We start from the raw sequence: 12,444 nt of genomic DNA on the forward strand, positions 1-12,444 counted from the left end.
GGGCGATACACAAAAGGTACACCAAGTACAAAACACATTGCAATCAATATCTACATATGCACACATACAAAACATACACGCATGCATACACGTACACAGCAATTAATGAAAGGCAGTTTTGGAAAGATGAGTTTTCAGGTTTTGAACCTGCAGATGGACTAGGAGTGTCTGAACTGATATGGCAAATATCATTCTGATTTATATGTGCAGCCTCAACTGCAATTTGAACAAATTTCGATTTTACCAAGAGCTGTGTCTGGTTTGAATAATTCTAACTAATCACCCAGTCATCACGCATAATGCTTTCTTTCCTAAGGCAAAAGGTAGCACGTGTTGGTTTCTGGATGAGAATGTGAAGTAAACCAAGCTGTTGTCTGCCATAGATTTTGCTGTCAACCATGGCTAAATTCCCAACTCTTGGGAGTTCTTTGACAGCGTGCACAGATATTCCGACTCCCTCAGGAACAGGGAACACGTGACACCCCTGAACGCAACAGACGGACCCAGCCTCTGCAAACTCCTGCCGTAGATAAGCAAATTACGTTAAAAGCCCAGCACAGAAGTGGACCTGGCTCCCCTGACTCTCTCGTGCATTCAGCACAACACTGACGCCTTTACAGAGCAGAGGCCAGCATTAGAAACGTGAACGTCTGGTGTCTTTTTTCTAATTGTGCGTGCTTGGACAACGAATAGGAGACGCTGTTCCCCATCTTTAGTGAGAAGAAAAGCAAAGACAGAATGTCTGTGAATGTGCTTCACCCTAACACAATAAATTGCAATGCATCTTTGGAGAAAAAAAATCACAACATACGAACATTTTTTTCTTAAGTGGCCGCGGAGACAGCTGATTAAAGAAGCTGCAGATTCATGCACTAATGGTCGTCTTCTTACCTTTCCTTAAAAAAAAGCAAAAAAAAAAAACCCACAAAAAAACCACACTTCCTTCTTCACGTGTCTTGCATTTCTTTGCTCCTCTCTCTCTCTCTCTCTCTCTCTCTCTCTCTCTCTCTCTCTCTCTCTCTCTCTCTCTCTCTCTCTCTCTCTCTCTTTATTCTTTCAAATACAAGAATGAGTCAGCATTTGAATTAGGTTTTCATGTGTGATCATCTGTGTGTGTGTGTGTGTGTGTGTGTGTGTGTGTGTGTGTGTGTGTGTGTGTGTGTGTGTGTGTTTGTATGTGGTATGTATGTGTGTGTGTGCTTACTATATATATATATATATATATATATATATATATATATATATATATATATAGAGAGAGAGAGAGAGAGAGAGAGAGAGAGAGAGAGAGAGAGAGAGAGAGAGTGAGAGAGAGAGAGAAAGGCAGACAAACAGAGACAGAGAAAATGATCAATTGCAATTCCATCGTGTTTTTGTTTTCCTTTCTGTCTTTCTTATTTTCAATCTTACCTTCTTTTCCTTATTCATTTCGTAAAGTCTTTCATAAGTCTTCACCTTAGATTTCCTGATGAGCAGTTGCAAGGAAAATGGACCATACATAGTGGTCTGTAATGCTGCTAAAAACCCCAACCATAATAATTTTTGAAATTACCAGTGTACTTTCGAAGGCCACACACACAGTATGCTCAGACATTTTTGTATGTCTGACTGTATGTCTCTGTCTACCCCCCCCCCCCCCCCACGCCCCCCATCTCTGTGTGTGCATTTCTATTTTTTCATTCATTTAATGTTTCTTTTCCTTCTTGCATTCTTCTTGTTTTCTTTCTTCAGTCTTTCCATCTTTCTTTCCGTCCTATTGTTTTTCTTTCCAACCCGTCTATGTATTCTTTTGTTTTGTTTTACAATAGCTTCAACATCTCTGAGAAAAAAAAAAAAAAATCTTCCGATAACCATATCATACTTATTGATTTGATATATATATATATATATCTTGGCAAGCCACCGTCGCTGTATAGAATAGCATGTTCCCTTCTGACAGGGAATCTTTTTGGGGAGATAAGATATGCTTGCCTGAGCGTATGAATCTCAAATAGTAATATAAAACAAAAGAGAGATTTTCAGAGCTGGGTTGAGGAAGTGAGATGGCTGCAGTGCGTTGAACATCCCCCGCCGCACAGACCAACACATTGACAAGGATTACAGTTTCAGTTTCAGTTTCAGTAGCTCAAGGAGAGACAGACAGACAGACAGACAGACAGACACACACACACACACACACACACACACACACACACACACACAGCGAGAGAGAGAGAGAGAGAAGGGGGAACAAAAGGGAACCTCACCTTCAAAACGAGAACACTGCGTTCGGACAAATCCATATACTTTACACCACATCTGCCAAGCAGATGCCTGACCAGCAGCGTAGCCCAACGCGCTTTGTCAGGCCTTGAGGAAAAAAAAAAAGAAAAAAAAAGAAAAAAAGATTAATAAAAAAAATAAAATAAAAAAGACAACAATGATGATAAATAAGCAAATAAACAAGGATTACAATGACATGAAATAGCCATAGTAGTGAGGTGTTCTTCTTCTTCTGGTGACCCTAACGACAGGTGAGAAAAAGTCCGGAGGCGGATATGGACAAACGCAGAAATGTCATCGTTAATCCACACTTCACGAGATCTGGACTGATTTGTGTTCTCGTTTTGAAGGTGAGGTTCCCTTTTGTTCCCCCTTCTCTCTCCCTCTCTCTCTCTCTCTCGCTTTGTGTGTGTGTGTGTGTGTGTGTGTGTGTGTGTGTGTGTGTGTGTGTGTGTGTGTGTGCGTGCGTGCGTGTGTGTGTGTGTGTGTGTGTGTGTGTGTGTGTGTGTGTCTCTCTCTCTGTGTGTCTCAGTCTCTATCTCTCTCCCAATCTGTCTGTCTCTGTCACTTTCTCTCGCTCGCTCAGTCGCGCTGTCTCTGTTTCCCTCTGATTTTCTGTCTCTCTTTGGCAGTGTCTCCCCCCCCCCTCTCTCTCTCTCTTGCATAAAGAATGAGATGAGGAACTCAGCCCCTGTTCTTTGACGAATGTCTACTTTTGAAACGCAGACAGGCCAGGAAAAGCAGTGCCAGCAAGTCCCCGACAGCCGCCACCATCCCCTGTCCAGAACCTTCCGGGCGCGGATTGGCCTGACCAGTCATCTGCGCACCCACAGAGCCCAACCCACCCACCCCCAGGATGACTAGATGGTCCCCGTCGATCCCGACGGACGAACCACACTTTTGAAACAAGGATCCTGCTCAGTCAGCAGTACGTTAGAGGAATGGAAAGACACTGCCTCTATTACTCACTCCGTACTGCCTACCAAAGAGGGAAATGTCAGACAAGCATTAAATTCTTTTTTTTGTGCACTGTTCTATTGGAACAGCTGTGGTTTTCTCTCTCCTCCTCACTGGTGAGGGTGAGCGCTGAGAACTTTTGATATTCTGGCTGCTAGGAGTGGGGAAAAAAACCCAACAACAACAAAAAACCCCGACGACAGCAAGCAACACCAAAACGACATAGCGTGAAGAAAAGGAGAAGGTTAATTTAACTCTCTCCATACGAACGGCGAAAGAGACGACGTTAACAGCGTTTCACCCCAATTACCACCATCAAAATATTGCAAGCGGAAGGCTCTTATACTGAAGAGGTGAATGTTGACAAAGAATACCACAATTCTGACGACGGAAGCTAAAGGTTGGGTCATTCAGACACCCACTGGATAATCCGAGGGGTCTGTGTAGAGGAGAAGAGAGGACTGGCCGTACTGAGTGAGTTAACCCAAAAGGTTGTGGTTCATTCTCTCTTACTGGTGATCATCTTAATTGTCAGAACAATTAATTTCTGCCTTGTGGGGGAGCACGGTGTAATATCCTCAAACTACCACCCCTCCCCCCCGCCCCACCCCCACTTGCTGAATTGTACCCTAGAGTCAGACTATGCTAGACTCTTAATGACCACTGGCGTAATTTGTGACTGGCAAAGATCGAGTTCCTAACTTTCCAGGTGAAAATTACTCCTTTTTTTACAGGTATAAACAGGCGACCAAGGCCAGCCTTCAATGACTCACCCCTCTCATTTACATTTTTATTCACGGAAGCGTTTTACACACACACACACACACACACACACACACACACACACACACACACACACACACACACACACACACAAGTATGCACATATAAACACACAGAGGCAGAGAGAGAGAGAGAGAGAGAGAGGGAGAGAGAGAGAGGGAGAGAGAATGGCAATAATGCTGTCAAAATCTCCAAAGGGGAAAGCACGTTTCTGGACCCCCCTGTTTTCCAGTAGCGCTGCTAGAGTTTCGTTTCTTAGTGAGTCATTGAAACACAGACATTCGGAAGGGGAGACAGTAAAAAGATAAAACAACTGAGGTCAGTGAGAAGAAAAAGAAAACCTTATAATTCGAGCGCACCCCACCCCCTTGCCCCTCGACCCCCTCCCCCAGCCCCCAATCTCTCTCTCTCTCTCTCTCTCTCTCTCTCTCTCTCTCTCTCTTTCTCATATCCTTCAAACGTAATTGAACAAACATCAAACTCTGTGTCTGCCCTCCCCATCTCTCTTAGCGACTCATCTCTCCCTCTCTCTCTCTTATTTCTCTCTCCATTGCCCAACCACCTTAAAACAAAAATTGCCTTTCCCACCTTATGCCATAACGTGTACTGTAAATCGTTCATTTTAATGATATTGTTGTATAGGTTGACTGAGAACCTTCCTCACCCTCTATCCCCCATTCTGGTCTGTAGTGCGGTGTGTGTTGTGTGTGTTTGTTTCTTTCATTTTGTTCATTTGTTCCTATGCATTTTACTAACACAATGCTAGTGCCTGTATGCCATATATATATATATATATATATATATATATATATATATATATATATATATATGTGTGTGTGTGTGTGTGTGTGTGTGTGTGTGTGTGTGTTGATGTTATATATATATATATATATATATATATATATATATATATATATATATTCCCTTTGTTATGTATCCATACTAACACCATGCTTTCATTTTATTTAATATTGTGTAGTGTAGACCTTAATCAAAAAAATGGTCTTGTCTTGTCTTGTCTCTCATGTCCCACCACAAAGATTTATCAAACCTCTTGATAAAGATAAATCATAACGAACGAAGTCAAGGAGTGTTCACTGAAAAAAAAAAGAAAAAAAAAAAAGAAAAAAGAATGGTAGCAGTTTGGACATCGTGGTGTATATAACTTGAGCTAGTCTTCTAACATTGATCACCAACTTTCTCCATGTTGAACACTGTAAACTGCAATGTATCTTGAAAAGCATGTTTGCACATGTTTCAAAAACATCATTGACTTATTGAGCTGAAGTAATATGTCTACCAGATACATAATGTTCATGCGTAACATTAAATACATAATCTGCACACAAAATACAGTATCTATCTATCTATCTACCATCCTACTTACCTACCTATCAATTTATCTATCTCTCTATCTATCCAAAAACACCCCCACATTTATACGCCCTTCCTTCCATAAAAAGAAAAGGCACAGAATCAGTATCAGTGTCAGTAGCTCAAGGAGGCATCACTGCGTTCGGACAAATCCATATACGCTACACCACATCTGCCAAGCAGATGCCTGACCAGCAGCGTAACCCAACGTGCTTAGTCAGGCCTTGAGGAAAAAAAAAAGAAAGAAAAGAATAATAATAATAATAATAATAATAATAATAATAATAATAATGGTAATAATAATAAAGGTACAGAGATGCAAGGCAAATAAGACAGGGAGGGGGTGGGGAGGAGGGGTCGGAGGGGGGAGGGGGGCGAGGGGGGGGGGGACGGAGGGGGGGTAGGTGGGATGGAGGACATGCGAGGAATGTTGTCTCACAGCGAGGGCAGAGAGAAGACGATCGTTAAACAGGATCCTTCGGCTTCTTTAATCAGCCGTCTCTGATCTGGAAGGTCTGTAGATAGGATGCTACTTTGTCCACCGCTCCCACACTCCCTCCCCTCCCCCACACCCACCCCCACACCACCCTCTCCGTCCCCTGCAACCTCGTCCCCCCCCACCCCCCGACCCCCCAGTTTCCTCCCGTCCTCCTCGCCCCAAGCCTTTCCTGCCCCTCACAACTCGTTATCCATGCTTTCAAGCCTTTCCTCTTTATGTATCTTAAAGATATATATTTCTGCTTGCACCTTTCTTTCTTTCTTTCTTCTTCTTCTTCTCGTTATTATTATTATTATTATTATTATTATTATTATTACTATTACTATCATCATCATCATCATCATTATTATTATTATTATTACTATTATTATTATTATTATTATTATTATTATTATTATTATTATTATTGTTGTTGTTGTTGTTATCATTATTATCATTATTATTATTATTATCATTATCATTATAATTATAATAATAATAATAATAATAATAATAATAATAATAATAATAATTATTATTATTATTATTATTATTATTCAACGCCATGAAGCCCACCTGTTTTTTTTCCGGTCTGAACCTCTTTCTCAGTGTCTCACGGATGTCGGAAACGAATTTGCTTTGCCTTCATATTTCGAGATGAGTTCACAGTCTTTCCATTGCAGGAAAAACAACAATAAACATTTACAAGAACAAGAATCAATACAACAATCAAGCATTCCATTTTGTCCACACGTCATCGGAATTCACATAAATGGTGTATATATTTGTATTTGTATTTCTTTTTATCACAACAGATTTCTCTGTGTGAAATTCGGGCTGCTCTCCCCAGGGAGAGCGCGTCGCTATACTACAGCGCCACCCATTTTTTTGTTTCCTGCGTGCAGTTTTATTTGTTTTTCCTATCGAAGTGGATTTTTCTACAGAATTTTGCCAGGAACAACCCTTTTGTTGCCGTGGGTCCTTTTACGTGCGCTAAGTGCATGCTGCACACGGGACCTCGGTTTATCGTCTCATCCGAATGACTAGCGTCCAGACCACCACTCAAGGTCTAGCGGAGGGGGATACAATGTCGGCGTCTGAGCCGTGATTCGAACCAGCGCGCTCAGATTCTATCACTTCCTACGCGGACGCGTTACCTCTAGTCCATCAATCCACGTCAAGCTTGCAAAAGACCAACTCCAGAACTGGTCTGCAGAACCATGCTGGTGAACTTGGAAGAGCCGCACATCTTCGGACACCATGCTTTCTGTTTCAGTTTCAGTTTCAATTTCTCAAGGATGTGTTACTGCGTTCGGACAAATCCATATACGCTACACCGCATCTGCTAGGCAGCATAACCCAATACGCTTAGTCAAGCCTTGAGCGCATGGATATATATTTACGTACTTATCAGGGTGGATTACTTTGACTGAATCTTGCCAGAGGACAACACTCTCGTTGCCATGGGATCTTTTGTTTAGAAGGCCAAGTGCGTGATACACACGAGACCTCGGTTTATTGTCTCATCCGAATGACTAGACGTTCAGTTCGATTTTCCAGTCAAACTTGGGAGAAAGGGCGAGAGCGCGATTCGAACCCAGATCCTCACGGACTCTGTATTGGCAGATGAGCGTCTTAACCATTCCGCCACATTCCTCCATGCTTTCGGCAGCAAGGAACCAGCTACTGACACGTCAGTTCCCATCTTTCCACAGACCTTCCCTCCACAATACCCCCCTCCCCCACTCCACCCACATTTTCAGATCACATCTTCCCCAGTCACCCATATCACTTTTCCAGAGCACTGACTAACGCACGCCTCTCCGGTATTACCGACGGCACACAAAGAGTTATCGGTACATCAGACTCAGTTCCTATTTATATTTATGGTGGCAATGAATCCGAGCAGAAAACTCTTTTTTTTTTCTTTTTTTTTTTTAGTGGGGCCTCCAACCTCTTTTTTCCCACTTTTTTTCTTTTCTTTTTTTCCCCACATCTTTCTTTTTCTTCTTTCACAAACTCATGTGTGTCTTGAGGCGTGCAGAAAACACTCTTTCCGGTGCTCTTTGAGGCACCGTGGCATTGCGTCTATTTGGGATTGTTAGCAGTAGGAGTTCTCATCCATTGTTCACTAGAGAGCAGGGTTCGAAGCCCCAGTTCAGAACAGCGTTGTGTCCTCGGCAAAGGCAATTCTCTCCGATTTCTCGTCATTTCACCCAGGTGTGAATGGGTACTGGACTTCGTGTCGGTATGGTTTAACCCTTTCACTCGCATTTATGCACAAGCTAGGTAGAAGACACATGTCACAGAGAGGTGACCAGATCAAATGTCTGTTATCCATGAACCAACTGCTCTTAAAGTTCGGTGGTAGGATAGGCCATATTTTCTATACATCGCAGGGGGAATCCCCAGCTATTCTTAGCCACCGTCCTTTCTGTGTTTATACCACAAGGGAATTTTGTACTCTAAATTGACTGGCGGTGAAAGGGTTAAGCGGCGGACCGAAAAGATAAGGACCCATCTTCCTGTGCCGAGACATGGACACAGTGGATATGAAATCATTGCCTTGAAGGCTGTTAAAGGCCATTGGAAAAAGATAGGGTCCCATCTTCCTGTGCCGAGACATGGACACAGTGGATATGAAATCATTGCCTTGAAGGCTGTTAAAGGCCATTGGAAAAAGATAGGGTCCCATCTTCCTGTGCCGAGACATGGACACAGCGGATATGAAATCATTGCCTTGAAGGCTGTTAAAGGCCATTGGAAAAAAAAAATAGGGTCCCATCTTCCTGTGCCGAGATATGGACACAGTGGATATGAAATCATTGCCTTGAAGGCTGTTAAAGGCCGTTGGAAAAAGATAGGGTCCCATCTTCATGTGCCGAGACATGGACACAGTGGATATGAAATAATTGCCTTGAAGGCTGTTAAAGGCCATTGGAAAAAAAAAAAAAGGTCCCATCTTCCTGTGCCGAGATATGGACACAGTGGATATGACGTCATTGCCTTGAAGGTTGTTAAAGGCCACTGGAAAAAGATAGGGTCCCATCTTCCCGTGCCGAGACATGGACACAGTGGATATGAAATCATTGCCTTGAAGGCTATTAAAGGCCATTGGAAAAAGATAGGGTCCCATCTTCCTGTGCCGAGACATGGACACAGTGGATATGAAATCATTGCCTTGAAGGCTGTTAAAGGCCATTGGAAAAAGATAGGGTCTCATCTTCATGTGCCGAGACATGGACACAGTGGATATGAAATCATTGCCTTGAAGGCTGTTAAAGGCCATTGGAAAAAGATAGGGTCCCATCTTCCTGTGCCGAGACATGGACACAGTGGATATGAAATCATTGCCTTGAAGGCTGTTAAAGGCCATTGGACCTTTGACATGTTTATGACAGTGTCTTTCAACAGTGCATATCCACCACAGCTCGCTGGAGATCTCTTAACCACCATCTGTTGTCACCCCAAATAGACGTGTATCGTCTTTCCAAAGCACCGAGCTCCAGATACAGTCGACGTGAATTCATTCACTTCACCGAAGGCCATGACAGGCCACACAGGGCCATTCACCTTTCTCAGCTTTTTATAACAGGTACTCTGCAGTGCGAATCCAACAATGAAACATCCATTCCCAACTCCCCAGAGATCTCTTATCCACCAATGTTCTCAACCAACTTCAGACCCTGTCACCGTATCGCGTTTCCGACTTGCCCCTGTCTCTCCTGTGTTGACCAGCATCCCGCGAGGAATTATCACGTTCTGTCCCACAGCCATTGAGCCAATCACTGAGGAAGGGTCATTGAAGTGCTGCTCTTTTATATTGTGCTCACTATCTTTGGCTACAACACTGCCACAGACATTGAGCCTGCTTTAGTGTGTGTGCACTCTAAAACACTGCCACAGACATTGAGCCTGCTTTAGTGTGTGTATTCTACAACACTGCCACATACATTGGGCCTGCTTTAGTGTGTGTACTCTTTGGTGGTCTGAAGAGTAAACAATGCATTAATGTCAACTGACTTTATGCGGATTCCCGTATGGAACTGTGTGGTAAGACATATCAGGTAACACATGTTAGGAAACGAAAAAAAAACAACAACAAACAAACAAAAAGTGCGTAAGTCTGTGCGTCATATTGTTAGAAAAACCAAGCAACCAAACAGAAAAAGTGCGTGAAGTCTGTGGTTTATGGTTTGTCTGTTCATGCAGTCTGCCAAGGATTTTTCTCCTTATTATAGTGCGTGTATCTTCTAGATAACAAAAGCTTGGCTTTACCACAAATATTGTGGCGACACTATAACAAACTATATTCTTTGCTTATTGTCGCGAAAACTATGAACTTTCAGGTAGCCTTATATGATCTCTGTTTCTCTCTGTCTCTGTCTCTCTGTGAGTGCGTGCGTGGGTACGTGTTTTTGTTGTTGTTTCTGAATTTTTGATTGTTTGTTTTTATTTGTTTGATTGTTGTTGTTTTTTATTCGTTTTGCCATATTTTTCGTTTTCATGTTTCGCAATTGCTTTTAGAATTTGTTTTGCATTACATATTGCGTTTTTCCACCCTGTTTCTGGTGTGCATAAAGTGCAAACTGAGAGAAAAGAATAACGCAGAAAAACAAGGCATTTAATTCCATATTTGTGTGAGGTGTTCGTGATGGTGACGAAGTTACAGAAAATGGCAATGCCAGCGTTTCATGATGATGATCTGTCTTCCCTTCCGTTACTTGGTTGCAGTCTATATAAACTAATACCATGAACTGACATATGTGTACATCAGCATCATTCACCATCAAGACGTTTCAATTGCAGTTCGCAAAGCTTTACAAATGTTAAATGTTATATGTTTGTCTGAGTGTGTATGCGTGTGTCACTGAAATCTGACTGAATGACACAGGAAACGAATGATGAGCGCCCAGTGGCAGCCGTCAGTCGGCTCTAGCCAGATAGTCAGCCTGTTGTGTAAATGACCCCGTTTTTGTAAAGCGCTTAGAGTTTGGTCTTCAACCGAGGATAGGCGCTATATAAGTATCCACATCAATCAATCAAAAAGCAATGGCCACTCATTTCGACATCCCTCAAATCCGTGATGTGTGTGTACATGGGTCTGACATAGAACGGACATTAATCTGATGACTTATCCGTTCATTTGTTTATGCACTTCCTTTTTTTTTTCTTTTTCTTCGCGACCTGTGTAAGCCCATTGGGTTACGATGCTGGTCAGGCATCTGTTTAGCAGATGTGGTGTAACGTATATGGATTTGCCCGGAAGCTGTGACGCCTCCTTGAGAAAATGAACGGAGATTTTTTGCAATTACATGAAGAAAAATAAAAAACAAAACAAAACATGTAGCCAAATCTGACAATCTTATACTACCTTTTAATAAACGAAGAACTTCCTTTTCCACGTTTATAGAAAATTGAGAGGGGGCGGAGAAAGAAAGAGAGAGAGAAAAAAGAAAGAATGAAAGAGATAAGTGTAGAACATGTCCTCTTCTTTTTATTTTTAGAACAAGAGAAAGAGATTCCTAAGAGTCGCTGTCAATTGTTTCCCTTTCAGCGTCCATCTCATGGCCTGGAGACACGTGCATTTCCATCGCATTTTCCTGGTAAATAGAGAAAGCCTCAAATTTATTTCCCTCCTAAAAAAGGCCGTCAAAATTGATCTTCAAATGTTCCTGAAGTGAGACAGATCCTTTTCTGAATATTGCATTTGTAATGTGCTCATTGTATTGAAAGAGAGAGAGAGAGAGAGAGAGAGAGAGAGAGAGAGAGAGAGAGAGGAGTCGCCAAGATGTAATAAAAACACAAATAACATTTTAGCGGCCATTAGAAAATTGCTAGGTTGTTATCACACCACTCTTCCCCCTCTTGCACACACACACACACACACACACACACACACACACACACACACACACACACACACACACACACACACACACACACACGACTTCAAATGAATCGTAATCCTGTAACCCCTTTTCGATCACGGAGGGGTTAAAAACAAAGTGTAAGAAAAGAAAACTCTAGATACACCCCACAATGCAATGAACGCAAGAGATCACTAAAATCTCATTCCACACTGATATTAAGCAGCCATGTACGAAGTCTTAAACCAACTTTACTTAACTCAATAAATTAAATTAAATTCAACAAATCATTTTGTTCTCAGAAGACAACAACTGCATGCTGAAGAATGTATATATATATATATATATATATATATATATATATATATATATATATATATATATATATTATTTATATATCTCTTTTTTTGAATAAATTTGTTTCTGATTTCGTCATATTGGGGAAATTCCGGAACAAAAATGAAATTCATAGCCATATTCATATCTGTCATAGTCTTTACAAAGACGTTCTTCACACGAACAAACACAAACACGCACACACACGCACACACACACACACACACACACACACACACACACACACACACACACACACACACACACACACACACACACACACACACACACACACACACACACACACACGCACATACACATACCCCTTATCTCTCTTAAGGAAGGTGGCAGAATGGTTAAGACGCTCAGCTGCCAATACAGAGA

This window comes from Babylonia areolata, chromosome 11 (genome assembly GCF_041734735.1).
Source record: "Babylonia areolata isolate BAREFJ2019XMU chromosome 11, ASM4173473v1, whole genome shotgun sequence".
Lineage (NCBI taxonomy): Eukaryota > Metazoa > Mollusca > Gastropoda > Neogastropoda > Buccinidae > Babylonia > Babylonia areolata.